Source organism: Hevea brasiliensis, chromosome 4 (genome assembly GCF_030052815.1).
Source record: "Hevea brasiliensis isolate MT/VB/25A 57/8 chromosome 4, ASM3005281v1, whole genome shotgun sequence".
Lineage (NCBI taxonomy): Eukaryota > Viridiplantae > Streptophyta > Magnoliopsida > Malpighiales > Euphorbiaceae > Hevea > Hevea brasiliensis.
The window spans coordinates 102052473-102071663 of NC_079496.1; positions in this window are offsets into that span (position 1 = coordinate 102052473).

Below are 19191 nucleotides of genomic sequence, written 5' to 3' on the forward strand. Positions count from 1 at the left end.
AACTAAATTCCTCTCAAAACAAAAATAAATTAAAACACATTGCGAAAACAAGTTCAAAAATACAAGGCTTTTAAAATAACTCATAAATCTCATAAAAGCACAATCATAGAATTCCAAAAGTTTAAGGCGTGATGAAAATTTTTCAATACCTCTAAAAATAATCATAAAAAAAATAGAATATTACACTTTTTAAAATAATATATGTTATGTACAATAATTTAAGAAAAAAACATACTCACATTGATATTGAAATTGTAAAATGCATGATTCAATCTACATCTTCAACATTACATAAACAATTTACTTTCTCAGTTGAACAAGCAGTTAAAACATGAAAAGAAAGAAAATAAAATTTTTTAAGCATCAGTCACTTTTACATTTAAAGTGAAAAATATAAATATTAAAAAAATAAGTTGAATAAGCAGCTAAAACGTTAAAAGGAAGAAATTAAACTTTTTTAAGCATCAATTAGTTTTACATTTAAAGTGAAAAAACATAAATATTAAAAGAATTTATAGATATGATATTTACCTTCAATTTTTGTCCATAACCAATTTTGTTGGCACATTAATGCTTTTAAGGTATACTTTCAAAGCCTACTTCGATGAATACTAAATACTTTGCCACTAGGGCTAAAAGCAAACTCAGATGCAATTGTAGACATTGGTACAACTAAGAAATCTCTAGCAATCAACTGTAATGTGGGATATTTCATCACATTTGTCCTCCACCAATTAACAATATCGAATTCTTGCATCCAAGGCATAGCAGGCTCATCAAGATAATGATCTACTTCAGATTTCATATGAACATTGCTAGAGGAAGAGCTAAGAAAGGCAACTAGATTACTAATACTTGGTGTTATAGAAGCCTGAGTTTTTGTCACTTGAGTAGACAAAATTGAAGACATTCCGTGAGATTTTGACTTATTTGAGATTGATAATTAGTGAGCAAATTATAACTAGTTGTCTTAACTTGCTCAATCTCACCCATGCATTCTCACCATAAATCATGGAAAAATAAAACTCCACCACTTTCGTCTTATACTGAAGATCCAATATCACAGCAACAGCTAAAACAATATGAACCATATTCTAATATTTCTCGAACTTTCTCTAACATTGTATTGGACATGACCTTTATAATCTCATCATCAGAATTCATCCATTCTACCATGTTAATTCTCAATTCACAAATTTGAATAAAGAAACAATTGGCTATTAGATATTTTCTCCCATAAACAATTGAGTGATGGTATAAAAATTTTGCAATTTTTTTGCAACCTTGTTTGCAAATTCCCAATCAAGCTCAGTAGGTACATTAGTATAATGTTTTTTTCCTAATCCTCAATCTAGGAAAGACATCCTTATACTAAATTGTTGTTTGAAGCATCAAATATGTTGAGTTCCAATGAGTTTTACAATCTAAATTCAACTTTTTCCCATATGAAAGCTTCAATTGTTTGGCCACTTCTTCAAAATTTTCAATTCTTTGAGGATTGGCTGACCAAATGCTACACTATCCCTAATTCTTGCAAGTGAATGCTCAATAGTGGACAACCCATCTTTCATAATAAGATTTAAAATATGCGCACAACACCTCATATGTAATAAGGTCCCATCACATAAAAGATCACCATAAAATTTTTCAAGAACTATAGAGATCATACCATCATTTGTAGAGCAGTTATCTATTGTGATTGTAGACATCTTTATCTTTATATTCCATTTGGTATAAGCATCCATCAAATGTCTTGCAAGCTCCTTGGTATGAGGTGTTGGTGCATAAGCAAATCTACATATTCATAATGAAAAAAATATAAGAAAAATCAATATGTAAAAATATATAATCATTAAGCATTTAAGAAAGATAAGCAAATTATAGTAAAATACGATTTTGTAGCACCCAAGCATCATCAATATAATGTGCAGTGATGGACATATAACCTTTCTTTTGATTTGATGTCCACATGTCTGTGGTGATTGTTATTCGACTAAAGTTCTCCAACTGTTTGTATAGTTTCTCATAATTAATATCTTAGATATTCAAAATATCTTTCTATATATTATTATGAGAAACTATTTTGAAAAGTGGTTGAAGACTAGCGACAAATTTTTTAAATCCCAAATGTTCAACAATTAAGAGAGGTTGCTCATATAATATGATAGCAGATGCCAACTCTCTTCTTAAAAGCTCTTAATCAAATGTAAAATTCCTAAATTGTATCTTCCTATCATTTTTTCTATCTAAAGAAATATGTTTTTGTTTCTGTAAACATATGGATATCTCTTGATTGTTCTTCTTCCCACACTTTTCTATATGATTATGCAAAGACTAGGTGCCATTTTTGCTATTAGCCTTAAGGCTTGACTTGCAATGATGACAAATTGCAAAATCATCCCCATTGCGATTAAGCCTATCAAAATGATCCAAAGCAGAGGATGTCAACTTCCTTTCTTTCCTGATTGGCTAGTTGGAGGAAGGCTATGGATGGTATTTGTATTTGCAATAGCTAATTGGGTTTGGTTGGGATTGTTTGGTGCTACTAGATTATCAAGACTAGTATTATTAGATGATGGGATAGGGATACTCTCAGTTGGCTGAGAAACAGAGGGAGTATCTTTACAACTATCAGATGTCTGAGTAACAGATGCAACATCACTGCTAGCATAATAACTAATCTCAAAATACCCTAAATACAAATAATAAAAGCGAAACAACAATGTTAATAAATCATAATTATAAGATTGTCACAATATCGTGAAAACTATCAAATCTAATAACCCAAAACCCAATTGCACTATATCTTAGTACTAATTGCAATATATTTTATCCCTTAAAATCAACTAAGAATTCAAGAAACAAAAATTTAGTACAAATTGCAGTATATTTTAGTATCAATTACAATATTATTTATCACTTAAAATCAACTAAGAATTCAAGAAGCAAGAATTTAGTACCAATTGCAGTATATTTTATCATTTAAAATCAACTTCGAATTCAAGAAAAAAAAATTTAGTACCAATAATATTAATTTTCAAATTTACAAAGTGCCATAAATCTAAAAGCAGCAACATCAGTAAATCACAATATTTTAGAGAGAATATTATTTCCTAAATTTACAGAGTATCAGAAATATGATAGCAACAGCAAATCACAATATTCCAATATCACAATTTGCAGTATATTTTAGAAAGGATACTAATAATATTTTCCAGAGTACCAAAAATATAAAAGCAGCAGCAGTCAATGACAATATCACAATTTGCAATATATTTTAGATAGGATATTAATTCCTTAATTTACAGAGTACCATAAATCTAAAAGCAACAGCAGTAAATCATAATATTTTAGATAGGATATCATTTCCTAAATTTACAGAGTACCAATCATATGATAGCAGCAGCCAAATCACAATATCACAATTTATAGTATATTTTAGATAGGATACTAATAATATTTTACAAAGTACCAAAAATATAGAAGCTGCAACAGTAAATCACAATATTTTAGATAGGATATTGTTTCCTAAATTTACATAGTACCAGAAATATGATAGCAACAGTAAATCACAATATCAAAATATTACAATAAAATAGAAAGAGTACCAGAAATCTAAAAGCATAAGCAAATCATAATATCACAATGTTACAATTACAAAGTACCAGAAATCTAAAAACAGTAACAAATCACAATATCCCAAATTTACCATAAACTCACCTGTGAGGATTGAGCATTGAGCTTGAGGGCACTATGTGTATAAGTGAGAGGTTGACTGAGATAGAGGCAGTCGTAAATAGAGAGATTGAGCGAGAGGTTGAGAGACGTAAATAGAGAGATTGAGCGAGAGGTTGAGAGACAGCAAACTGAGACAAAGCCTACTGACACAAACAGAGACATTAAGCAAGAGGTTGAGCGACAGAGGTGACCAACGTAAAAAAAGAGATTGAGCGAGAACACACCAAGGCGGAGGGATTGTGGGTTTGGTGGTCATTGTAAGGTGAGAGGTGAGTGAGATTTGGGTTGTATAGAGAACTGTGGGTTTTAGAGGTTAGACTGTCTTTATCAGGCAACGGTAGAATAAAAGAGAATAAGAGATAATGTCATTTAGGTTAGGTTTACTTGTGAACTTGCTTGTAAAACGACTTAGTTTTAAGGTAATCAATAAAAAGCTTTCTATTAATTAATCATGATATTAAAAATTAGTAAAGATAATCAATTAATCTTGCTTAGCTCTTTAACTTTAAAATATAATAAGTTTTTAAATTATTTTTACATTAATATGGTTTAATTTATCATAATTATTTAAAATTGAATTTTAAATTATTTTTAATTAAATAAAAATTATTAACAAAGATTATATTATAATTTAACATATCGTTCATCAATTATAATTTAATATATCATTGCATAGGTTTAGATAGTTATGAGAAAGTAATGATATATTGAGAGAGAGAGATTATGACAAAGAGAGAGAGAGAGTAATTAATAAATTAATAACACATGCAATGAAACATATATATAATGATAGGAGAGGAGAGAGAGGATACATACATGAAGTAATGATAAATATAGAGATAAAGAGATTGATAGTATTACTAATATAAGAGAGGGAGAGAAAGAGTAATAATACATGCAATAAAATAAATATATAACTGGGAGGAGAGACAGAAGATACAAATAGAAAGTAATGATATATTAAGATGAAGAGATTGATAGTATTAGCAATATGAGAGAGAGAGAGAGAGAGAGAGAGAGAGAGAGAGAGAGAGAGAGAGAGAGAGAGAGAGAGTAACAATAAATTTATAAAGAAAGACTATTAAGTATATGATTAATTATAAATATATAGATAGTAATAAGAGAGAGATAAGCAAGAGATTTCATAAAATATTAGTTTAAAATATTTAGAAAACTTTTAAAAATTGTATTCAGTTAATTAATTTATCAATGTTTAAATTATATAATATAAAATATTATTAGTATGTAAAAATACATAACTCTTTTTTTATTTAACACTGATAATATAAAATTTGATGTTTAAAAAATATATATACAATATAATTTTTATATAAAAAAATGTGAAGGTTATATATATAAATACACACACATAAATAACAGATGTGAGATGTAGCTTAGTGGTAAACTATGGTCCTTATATCTTTGGATGTCTAACTTTCAAGTCCCACTAAAGGAAATAAACTCAAACCTGTCCCATTAAGATTCGGGTGGGTTGGATACCCGAAAAAACCAGCCCATCTGCCATCCTTAGAAAGGTGATGCAGTAATCAGAAACCTTCAACTTTTTTTAGAGCTTCAAAAAAAAATTTTTTTTCCAAATTAATCGAATAAGTCCAATTTTTTTTTAAATAAAATAATAATTTTCTAATTTTTTAATAACCAAATATTTTTTCATATTGTTAAATATTAGTAATTAATTATTATTTATAACCCAAAAGGAAAGTGACTTATTTATTTTTTTTAGAAATTTTTAATTTTTTTCTTTATTTTTTACCAGGACCAATCAATATATATTTAAATTAAAATGAATTTTTTTATATAATTATTAATTATTATAACATTGAATATATAATTCATTATATATTATTTATTTTTTTATTTTGTGATTTTTAATATTTAAAAATTTTAGTGTCATATGAATTTTGTATTGCGGCAGTGGAATTTATTGGTGGAGGAGATCAATTAAATTGGGATTTGAGCATGTGGAACCTGCATGCATTTTTATGAATATATATATATATATATATATAAATGCATATTAAATTTTACTTTCATTCCCTAAAAATAATTATACACGGTTGGAGATAATATATCCTTAGTAAAAGATTGATTAAAGATTGTAAAATTACTATTAATTAAAATGGTCTAGTTATGTTCTTATTTTTTATAATTTTTTTTTTACGAACGTGAATTAATTTCAATCCAACTAATAATGTGTTAGAATTTTTCATATTCAAGTAATTATTGCAAAAAATTAATAAAAATCAAATGTGATGGTTAAAATATTTAAAAAAAAATAAAATTTGAGATTTTTTAATTAAATAAAAAAAATTAATAAGTTAATAATAAATTTTTTATATTGCAAAACATTTAAATAGCCTCTTCTATTTTATTAAAGATGCTAAAAAAAGTATATTATTAATTTTTTATTGAAACTTCTTAATTCATAATCTAAGAATAATCAACATACGACAAAGCGTGTAGAGCAACTGCGTGTACAACTTTATTACAATTCACAAGGAAAATAGAAAAAAAATAATAATAAGAGCATGAATAAAAAGATACTACAAATATTTTCCAAAGTCAATAAAAACTAATAACTCACAACAAATTTTAAAAAATCTTTCAAGAAATTTAATAAATTTTAATTAGTATTTTAAAAAATCTCAGTCGCCTAAGAGTAATATACTCCCAATTCTAATAAATCACAATAAAAACTAATATACTCCCAATCCATTTGATGTATTTGCTCCTGATTTTGCATAAGATACTGCAAAATGACTAAAACAAAAAAAACTTTGCAACGATCACTTATGGTAAACTCTTCTATGCTATCACTTCTCTTTCTTAAATTCAATTATATTACAAAACTAATTATAAATATTTTTTTTTCTAGTTGTAAGAAATTACATTACGTTACTCTTTCTCCTCAAATATTAACAACCCTCAAATGAACAATCCTTGAGACAAAACTTCCAACTATCGATCAATCTAACAATTTTTTCTTTAAGTTATTCATTGCATGAACTCTCAAAGTAATCATGCTGCTCGAAAGTTATCTTCTCCAATATTGGTATGAAAGACACTGATCTATTATATCTATAAAAGACAAATAATCCTACTTAGTTAATATATTTATAATTATGATATTGCTTTGATATTGATAAAGCAATATAAAGGAGTACATATCTTGCAAGCCGAATAAAAATTGAAAAAAACTCAAAGAATATAAAGACAATTTCAAAAAAATGTTAGCATCAAGCAAAGACTAATATATTTGCCGTGCAAAAATTTGTTGCCTTAGGGGTTCCACACGCTGGTATGCAAAGAAAAAAGACATGCAACTCAGGATAATGGGCTCCATGTTATATGCCCATTTTGTGTAATTGACATTGATACAATGAAATTCAAATATATGTTAAAATAGCAAATTTCTATTTATTTTCTTTTCTTTTTTCGCTTTTTACTTTTTGTTTTTTATTTATTTATTGAAATATAACATCATTCCAATGTACACATTTCTACTTAGTAGAAGTATTTAATTTATTATTAAATAAAAATATTTATATTTTTATGTCTAATTTCACTTGAAATTAAAATTTGGTAATATAAATTTATTAAAAAAAACAAATACTATATTATTAAAATTTTTATTAAATAATTTATAAATATATTCATAAAATTATCTGCGTGGGAATTCGACTAGTTTTGAATAACCTTAATCCTACAAACCCAGCTCCCTTGCTCTTGATAATTATCTCCTTTGCTCCCGATTTACTAGCCCATCCAAATATTGATGGCTATAATGCTAATCTTCTTGCTTCTCTCTCTTGACCTTGATGTTTGTAGTGTTTATATTGTCTTCTTCTTGGGTGCAGCCATTTTGGGTCTCTTCTTCTTTGTGTTTCCATTGATTTGGGGTTACGAAAAAAAATGCAGAGGAGGCTTCTTTCTTTCAATATCATTAGGCTTGTTTGGTATTACTGTTGAGAAAATCACATTTTTTAAATATACTAGTTAGAAAGTATTAAAAAATAATTAAAAATTAAATTTGATATATTTTAGTCATACGAACACTGAAATAATAAAACAGTTTTTTTCAAATTGCTTTTTTTCAATAGCATCTAAAATAGTGCTTTTATTCAACAAAATAGTTTTGGCCTTCCAAACTCAATGCCAAACAAGCTAAAAGTTTTTTGTGTTCATAAGCTTTTTGTTATTAAAAGAAGTTAGGCAGCATACGTACATGCTTTGTGCCTCTGGAGACAATTAGTGGAGCAACCCTTTGTTTATGTTCCTCATCTACCATACCCAAAAACCCAGTTCCAGTTTTCCTCCATTTTAAATCCAAACTTGGACAACCTTGGTATAAAAGATAGAATTATGTTGTAGTTTTTTATAAGTGATTGTTTTTATTGAATTTCTGGGTTTTGAAGGCTTCTTCATTTTGTTTTGATGGTGTTCTTGAGCATTTGAAGGTGCTCCAGGATTTTATTTTTTAAAATTTAATTAAAATAATAAATAAATTTTAAAATTAGAGAAAGTAATATTTTATTATTAAAAATATAATATTTTGGTAAGACATGTTTAATTTGAACTTAACTGAAAGTTTGAGGGTTAATTTGGAAAAAAAAAAAAATGAACTCCTACGAGAATGTTTTGTGTTTAAAGGTTTTGTTGGACCTAAGTGTCTTAACTCATGTTTTGATGATAATAAACAATTAGTGTGCTACTAAATACTTTGGAAGTGTTTGTGTTGAGTTTGTAAGCCCTAGATTCAAAATTGCCAAATTACTTCAAATAAGGTTAAGGAAGAGCAAGATAAGAAAGCAAACATTTATGAGATCCTATAATGTAACTTTTATTTATTTTATATCTTCTAAATCTCATTTAATTAATTGTGTTGGCTAAGTCTAGGTGGTACTAAGAATATCTTGTTCAATTTAGTTTTCACCTAATTCTTTATCAAGGGAAAATTAAATAAATTTTTAAAAAATATAAAATTAATTTTGAAAAGTATTTTAGTTGAAAAATACATTGAATTAGCTTTTTAATGGTTCAAATGGATCAAAAAGTCGAGTTCGGATTAAAAAGTTATGAGTTTTTTAAACTCTTAATTTCTTAGTATCTTTATTTGTAACTTTTTCTTGACCAAGAGAAAGTAAAATAAAATTTTCATATTTGAGAAATGTAAATTTGTTTTTGAAAGTGTTTTCATTAAAAATTTTATGAAATTAGCTTTTCAACAGTTCAAACGAATCGAAAATCCGAGTTCCGATCAAAAAGTTATGCATTTCCGAAGCCTAAGTGCCCTTTTGACACTTTCTGTCTAGAGAGCACTTCGGCAGCTGAAAATGGGAAGTTTGGCTGTCGAAGTTCATTCTTTAAATCATGGTTTTTGAGCGTTAAAAGTTATTTTGTCCAGAGAACACTCCAGCAGCCGAAAGTGAAAACTTTGACAACCGAAAGTAACTTTTCAAAAGCTATTTTTTTGGCTCTCCAACTTTCAACAACCGAAGTAAATAACTTCGACAGCCGAACCTACGTTTCTGTAACTCGATAAAATAGAGCTTTGGGTGGTTGAATGGCTAGTTTTGCATTTAATGCAACCCCAACAGTTAGTTTCTTGCAACAACTATAAATAGGCACCATTTATGACTCGAAACAAATTTTTTACAACAACAATCTCTTTAAAAATTTATTGTGTTCTAAAGATTTTCTTCATTATTTTTTTCTCTCTTTGGAAATTTATTGTGTTCTAAAAATTTTCTTCATTCTTTTTCTCTAGAACTTGAGCAACCATAGTTAATGTTGAGTACTTGATATTTGAGTTGTAAATTCTTTATTCTGAGAGTTCATTCAGGGTTGTTGTGAGCACTTATTATAATTTTGAGTGTGAATGGATTTGTGATAGAGCTTTAAATAGCTCTTGAGTGTAAATGGATTTGTAAAAGAGCAAGGGCTTGCTCTTGTGGTGATTGTAAGTGGTTTGTTTTTCATTCAAAGAGGAATTTTAGTGGAGTTAACTTTCAAGGAGAGCCTTGAGAATAGGACGTAGGCTTGTGATAGCCGAACCTCTATAAATTTCTTGTGTCATCATTATTCCTATACTTTTCTTTGTGTCTAAATTTCTTTTAGTCTTTAATTTTGCAATTAGAACTCAATTCACCCCCTCCCCCCTCTTGGGTTGCTACAAGGGACAACAGGTTTTATGTAGTCTCGGTGCGAGTTTGCATGAAAATTGGTTCAGAATTGGTTACTTTCAATTTGATTATAATCATTTTGAATTAGATCAAAATTAAGTTGGATGAATTTTGATTAATTTGATTTAATTTTAAATAAAAAATGAAATTTTCACTTTAAAAATTAATTTTTAAAAAAATTTAGCCATGCAATTTGATCAAATTGGATGAACAAAATTGACAACAAAATGGAGGAAAATTTTTCAGTCTAATGTTAGGCTCTTAGCTCTTTGGATCAGAACTGCTGGTTAAAACTGAACAGTGCTCATGCATGGTTATTTCTTACGGAAAATGAGATACATAAAAATGATGTGGAAGGAAGTAATATTAAAAAATTTACAATATTTGAATATTGATATAAAAGTAGTTTTGAATATAATTGAACGGAAAAAAATAATTCATATAATTAATTTTAACTAGTTTTAAAGATTTAATTGTTATTGTATATATTTTAATTAATTATATATAATTTTTATAGTAAATATTTAAGGAAAATTTATTTTTTAGTCTTTAGATTGTACTAGGAATGACAACATATGAAGTACCCATGAAAATTATCTACATAAAATATATTTGTAATTACTTTATATTTTAAAATTTAATAAGTTTAGAAGATATTGCCAAAAAAAATATGTACTTTTATTTTTTATTTTTTGCTATTATTCTATATACTAATTAAATTGCCAATTAAACCCTATACTTTTTAATTTTTACTAATTATACCTTATCATAAACATAACATGGCATCTAATGTGATAGTTGGTATGGCATCTACATTAGTAAGATAACGATTTTGTTAACAATAGGATAAATTTAATAATAGTTAAAAAGTTTAGAGTTTAATTAATAATTTTTATAGTATGAAATAAAATTATAAAAATTAAAAAAATACATAATTTTTTTTTTTACAATTATCCCTTATGAATTTAGGTTGTGGTCGATTTTGGTGGTTTTAACATTGGAAATTCTTTGGAAATAACAAAATAATCTTTTTCAGCTTTTTTATAATGTCAAATAAGTCTATTTTGATATTTTGTATTTAATAAATTGCAAACTTTTCTAATTAAGATTAAATAAGTCTTATCTAGTAAATATTTTTTTAGTAATAACATATTAATTTTATTTATTAAAAATTAAAATTATTTATAATTTTAATGAAGATAAAAAAAATTTTAAAAAAAAGTAAAAAACAAAAATCAGCTCTCGCTACCAAATCTGGTATTAAGCTTGAATCCCTTCCCTCCTCCTCCTCCTCCTCCTCCTCCTCTTCATCTTCTTCTTCTTCACATTCGTCACTCTCTCACAAACCCATCTCCCGCTCTCACAGACCCACTATCACAGATCCATTGTTGCCTCCTCCATTCCCTCACTCCCTGAGCCCTCGACCTGACCATCTTCTTCCCTCCTCACTCTTCACTTCCTCTCCTCCACTCCCTCACCACCAGATAGAGACCCACGGATTGACGAACTGCTCTCTCTCTTAGGGCTCATGTTTCGCTTCGCCTACATATTGCACTCACAATGCGTGTCGCTTGCATGGGTCTCGATTGTTTTGTTGGCTTGTTGGTATGTGCATTTGTAGCATTTCCAGATTTGGTCATTTGATTAACAACGTCTGAAGAAAATGTGTAAATGATTATTTGAACTTATTTTCATTTTTTATTTATGTACTTCCAAAGTTAAAATTTCCCTATGTTAAGAGTAAATAGCTTGCTGGTAAATTTTGTGCAAAATTATGCTACTAGTCAGATAGTGTGTATAAGCTTTCTTGATGTTTTATTGAACATAGTGCCTGTGAGGTACGCTGAGTCTATATAGATTAAAATCTGAGTTTAATATCAACCTTCGCATCTTGATCTTTATCCAATTTATGTCAAAAGAATTCATGTGTAAAAATGTAACTTAAATTGGAAAAGGATTCATTTTCTTTTGTAATTGTTTGTAGTCTCGTGGTTACATCACCAATAAATATTGGAAACTTGGGAATCAAGAAGGTGGATTCTTCTATAGAAAAGAAGTTTCGAGAAGTATTGGTTTTTTGAAGGAAGGATATAGAGGTATATAATGAGACTAAAATGGTCCATAGAATTTGTTGTGGCAGTGGGTGTAGAATAGGCTTTGAGGCGTGATGAATCACTATCTTTAAGGTATTAATTGCCCCCACTAGATTACTGCAAGGTTATGGTAATATATCTCCAGGATACAACAAAGCCTGAAATCTGCAGACAGCAACTTCTGAAGATTTCCCTTAAGAACTCTTTATACGAACTGAATTTAGAGAGATTAGAAGAAAAGAAGAAGAAGTAGAAGTAGTATATCCCTGGATTGAAAAACTCTTCCACATTTATAAAGAATGAAAAGTTATGGCACCTTTACTAAATAAACACATCTGTCTATCTCCAATGGATACAACTGTTTATGTAATATACATGTCTGTTTATTAAAAGATACCTATACAAATAGTTGTGACTATTTGTATAGAATAGACATGTCTTTTTATTAACAGACACCTATACAAACAGTTGTGACTGTTTGTATAGAATTGACATGTCTGTCTATTAACAGACACATCTACTTGTTAATAAACACATCTGTTCGTAATTTATTTACGAAAATTACAATATAATAATTATTTTATTTCTCACATATACTTGTCAAGTGCGATAATAGAATAATATATATTGAATTATATATACATAATTCTATACATATTTCACTCTTGTCATTCCTTCACTTTCTTATATTTTAACAATATAGGAATTCTTTCTCTCTATACTATCTAACATACAAGCTATTTATAACAATCCCCCACTTAGCTTGTATTGTTAGATCCTATTGTTTCATGCATAATGAAAAGTATCTTTCGATTTAAACTTTTCTTTAGTGTAAGTATTTCAAAGTTCTAAAGAAATAATGGTGGCCTTAGCTTAAACTTAGATTCCTATTAAATAGAACCGGAAATACTACACACACGAATCAATTAGTTCGACTTAAAAAGTTCACCAAAATTTTAGCACGAATATGGCCTTGTGCTACCTCCTGTTTTCATGAACATTTACAAAAGTTATTCTCACTTTTGTCGAAGCGGCACCACTTCCTATGTTCATATAGGTGAAGTTTCCTTTGTAATAATTTTAAACTTCATTAAGAGTATAAATACTCATCCTCATTCCATTAACTTAGTACATTAAGTACTTTAATTACAACATTTACTAATAACTTGTTGTTACCCTTTAAACTTTATTTAGTAATAATACTATAAAGTAGGGTTCCCATCATTAGTAAATTTAATGGAATATTTTAAATCCTAATCAGCACATGTACTTATGATCATAACTCTCGAGAGCCCTTTTATTAAAGGATTTGCTAGATTATTATAGGATTTAACATAAACATGGTAATAACACCATTAGAGACTAATTGTCTTACATTTTCATGCCTTAAGCTTATATGTATATACTTTCAATCGTATATTTTACTATAAGCTTTAACTATCGTGATTTGACTATCACAATATAAAGAAATAGATAGCATAGGTTGTGGCCACAACTTAATATCCGATAACAAGTTTCTCAGCCATTCTACTTCTTTACCAATATTCGCCAAAGTTATAAATTGGATTCTACGATAGAACGAGTTATACAAGTTTGTTTCTTTGATGCCTAAGAAACAGAATCTCCACTTATAGTGGACACCCAACCAAAGGTTGACTTATTATCCTTAGTACTACTTATCCAATTGGCATTTGTATAACCTTAGGATCTCCACCATATTTGTTTCACTAGTCAACCATATAATCACATGTTTATAACATGAACTACATAAATAATTCACAGTCTAGATATTTACCTTATTTGCATAAATAAATTGCTCCATAACTTATTTAAAATGAGAGTATCCAACAATAAAGAACCAAGCTAAACTTGCACACACACACAAATGCACACTTATTTGTCTTTTTGTCACTTCTTACAAATGACTTGTAAGGCTTTTATACTTACTCAAAATATATCAACTTTTTGGCCAATAAATTCATCTCTTCATACATGTAACTATTAAGAAGAATTGCATCTTTTTATTTAGTTACATCTTTTGGCCAAGAGACATAACTCTTTACATGAATGCCACTCTTTATATGGTTTTAGCACATTTGGAAATTTATCACAGAATAATCTATATTTTATAATTCTTTTTTTTTAATATCCAAACCTTGAAATTTCTTTCCAGTATTTCATACTAATATTACTAGTATAACTTGATAATTTAAATACTACAAAAGTAATATCAGGTCTAGTGTAATACATAGCATATATTAAGCTATCAATAGCATTAGTATACTTAATTTGAGTAATTATTCTACCAAAATTTCCAGTCAATTTGCAATAAATATCATATGGAGTATTTGCTTCCCTCAATATAATGAAATTGACAAAGAGTAAAACCCCCACTATGTTACAGCTAGGTAGTTTAGGCAGATCCCTCAAGGATAATAATCAAAATATAAATCTAGACAGTAATTTTAAAATTCTCGCAAGAATAAATTAAAGAATAATAATATTGATTGTAGGTAAAAATGAAGAGAAGAGACAAAAAGAAAAGTTAATAGATTTTTGTTCCAAACTGCTATTTATAAAGCATTTGCATCTCTTCAAACATATACAATAGTTCACTTTGTATATATTAGAATAATTATATCTGTTCACTTACACCTTTTAGAATAGACACAACAGTTCACTTCGTATCTCTTATAACAATTACATCTATTCTTTTGCACCTTTTACAACAGATACAATCGTTCACTTTGTATCTTTTAGAATAATTACATCTGTTCACTTATACCTTTTACAACAGATACAACTGTTCACTTTGTATCTCTTAGTATAATTACATCTGTTCACTTATACCTCTTAGAACATATACAACCGTTCACTTATACCTCTTAGAACAGATACAACCATTCACTTATACCTTTTAGAACAGATACAACCATTTACTTTGTATCTCTTAGAACAATTATATTTGTTCACTTATACCTTTTAGAACAGATACACCTATTCACTTTGTATCTTTTAGAACAATTATATTTGTTCATTTACACCTTTTAAAACAGATATAGCTGTTGGTAATGAATAGTTCATTTTGATGCCTTTTAATGAACAGACATAACTCTTTCAAAATGAGACAAATTTTATTATCACTAATATTTTTTAACAATATCCCCACCTAGTTAGTGATAGACACAATTAATATGAATTAGGATTTATGCATATAAAAGTGTTTTTCGACTTATGCACATAAATCTTATTACCCTCTTTATTACATTCACCATGAGCTTTAGCATCATAATATAACCTTATATTTCTTCAGACATATTATCAAGTATTTAGAATTCAAAATATTTCATAATGAGAAATTTATCCATAGCTTTTTTTTTTTCTATATTATATTCGAATTCTAACGAATTCCAAATTTCTTTTGGAGACTTGACAGAAGTAAACAAATCTTATAACCTATCTGATGAGTTGTTGAGAATATGACCTCTGCATGGCAATTCATCTTCTTTTCCTGATCTGCTTTTACCTTCTTAGTGAACATAATTTGTTCCTTAAAATGATCAAGTTTCATGAACTCTTGATTCATCACGGAAACAGCCTTAGACTCTATTGCGATTAATACCTTAAAATTGTTGTGGCAGTGGGTGTAGAATAGGCTTTGAGGCGTGATGAATCACTATCTTTAAGGTATTAATTGCCCCCACTAGATTGCTGCAAGGTTATGGCAATATACCTCCAGGATACAACAAAGCCTGAAATCCACAGACAGCAACTCCTGAAGATTTCCCTTAAGAACTCTTTATACGAACTGAATTTAGAGAGACTAGAAGAAAAGAAGAAGTAGAAGTAGTATATCCCTGGATTGAAAAACTCTTCCACATTTATAAAGAATGAAAAGTTATGGCACCTTTACTAAATAAACACATCTGTCTATCTCCAATAGATACAACTGTTAATGTAATAGACATGTCTGTTTATTAAAAGATACCTATACAAATAGTTGTGACTATTTATATAGAATAGACATGTTTGTTTATTAACAGACACCTATACAAACAGTTGTGACTGTTTGTATAGAATTGACATGTCTGTCTATTAACAGACACATCTACTTGTTAATAAACACATCTGTTCGTAATTTATTTACGAAAATTACAATATGATAATTATTTTGTTTCACACATATACTTGTCAAGTGCGATAATAGAATAATATATATTGAATTATATATATATAATTCTATACATATTTCACTCTTGTCATTCCTTCACTTTCTTATATTTTAATAATATAGGAATTCTTTCTCTCTATACTATCTAACATACAAGCTATTTATAACAGAATTTAATGATCCAAAGTATATTTATATAGCTCAAAACATGACTGAATATCTCAACAAAATCATAAAAATTCGGCTAAATCTTAACATCTATTATCTAATAAATTTGTAACAAATTGTTTTCTTATTTTTAGAAACTAACATATTCTTGAATACCTATTATTTAGTAGTACATCATCTACATTTTGACTTATTCAAACTTCAGCAACTGATACATATTTTTAATACTTCTCATTAGATCAGATGTGCACATTGAATTTTATTTCTTAGAATTGCAAATTTGGCATTAGGCATGGTTTTGGTCTTAATACCAACATCTTGCATATTTGGTATGGCTTTCATTATAGTTTTATGGCATTTTTTATGAATATCATAGCATATTTTGTTTTTTCATACTTTTTGGTCATTTACATTTATAGCTTGGACTTCTTCTTGGCTTGGCTTTATTGTTTTTGGAGAAGTCCTTCTTGTTCTCCTTTTGCCTTGGCTTAGCATGTTTTTTTTTTTTTTTTTTTTTTTTCATATGTGGACCGAATGACAAGAATCTCACATGGGTTGCCTTGCCTCAATCTTACCTTTGGTTTGTGCCTAATTTGTTAGGCTTTTTTTTTTCTTCCTTTTTCATCTGAATCTCTCATATTCACAAACCCTTAAAGAAATTGGCTCTTTTGTTTTTGAAAGAAGGATATAGTGGCATATAATGATCCTAAAATAGTCTATAGAATTTATTAATCTAAGCTATATTTATATAGCACAAAACATAACCAAATATCTCAACAATCTCATGAAAATCTGGTATATTTTATGGTTACTTGATTTAAAATAAAGTAAATTCACTTTGTTACAAAAAAATAAAGTGATTTAATGAAATTTTCCAATTCATCACATTAAGTTTTTGTAAAGTAATGTTTTTTTTTCGTAAAATTATCAATTATGGAAAATTTATTAACTTAGTGGAAAAAATAAAATTTTTTTCATATAAAAAAATATATAATATTTTTTAATAATCTTAAAAAATATTCTAAATAAAATTAAATAAGGTATATTTATAAATAAAACAAATAAGGTATACTTATTAAGCATTTCATATTTAACCTATATTATTTTAATGAGAAGAAATTTTATATATTTTTTAAGTGAAAAAAAATTTATTTTTTTTGTTAAATTAATAAATTTCCGTAATTGATAATTTTAAGGAAAAAGCATCACTTTACAAAAATTTAAAGTGATGAATTGTGAAATTTCGTTAAATCATTTTATTTTTTTGTAATAAAGTAATTTTCTTTGTTTTAAATCAAATAACTACGGAATACTCTTGAAAATCTAACTGAATCTTAATAGCAACTATCTAATAAATTTGTTACAATTTGTTTCTTATTTTTAGAATCTAACAAATTCTTTAAGACTTATCCTCTAATAACATATTATCCACATTTTAATTTATTTAAACTTCAGCAACTAAGACATATTTTCAACAAGAATAAAAGAAAGGAGAGAATTCAAAGAGAGCAATTATTATATTCTCATCCAATGAATGTATTGAATCCTTATCCTTCCGTGTAACATCCTGAGCTAGAAGAGAATTATTATACATTACTAAAACACATAACATTTTTACAGTTTCTAAGGAGCATTAAAAATACAATTTTATCCTTTTTATTTATTTCTCCCACAGCATTCCATAGGCTCCTCTTCTTCTAGAAAAAAACCTCCTCTTTTATTATGAAGAAACCTCCTCTTTTATTGTGTCAATCCTTCTACAATCTTCCCTTCAATTTCATCCTTTTTACTCATTTCTTTCATGACACTCCATAGGCTCCTCTTTTCTAGAAAAAAAACCTCTTCTTTTATTGTGCCAACCCATTCTACAATCTTCTTCCTTCATTATTATTGAAAAAGTAGCCTTCTTCTACCTTTACTGGAAAGGAAGTGCTAAAAAAAAAAGAATTCTTTTGGTTCTCTTCCATTGTCATACCTCCTATTAAGGTATTTTTCCTCACTTTTTTTTAGCTTTCTGATGTGTGTCGAATGCACCAATTAAAAATACTCTACCTAAACTACTTGTATATAAGGTAAGCAGAGGTTGATCCCATAGGGAATTATTTGCAAACAAGAAAGCAAATCTTAAAGACACAAATAAACAAAAGAAACTTAAACAAACAAAATAAACACTTAATTTATCAAACTGAATATGCAAAGTAAAATAAAAGAGGTTTTTTTTATTTATATTTGCTAAATTACTTAAACTAAACTAATAATGCTAGAATATAAATTAAGGCTAATGACACTTATGAATACTCAACATAATAAGATTGCAATAAATTCAGTAGAAAGGGTGTATCTACCATGTAACATGTATCAATCATTGACTAAAGATACAATTTTATTCAATTGAGTAAATTGGTTATAGAAGTTAACAACTTCCTTATCTTTCCTTACATATTAGATTAACCAAGAAATGCTCTACAATTAATCCCTTACCATTACATTCAATCTAAGACTAGAGCAGCTTATAATTAAGTTTAATGGTAGCATTAATTATTAGAAAGACATCCCAATTCAAGTTGACAAACTCATTTAGCATGGTTTATTCAACCTAGACACTCATCTTTATAATGAAATAAATCATTATATGCTACTTGTGGTCAGATTATTCAAGCTATTGCATACTCAAATTATCTTAACTTAGCAATATGTTTTCATGCATAATTAATTAGTTAGCTACCCTAACTAACCATACATTCAACATTCATAACATAAACCAAAGAAAAGTGATACTCAATATAAAACAAATCTGCATTTTATTAAACTCAAATCA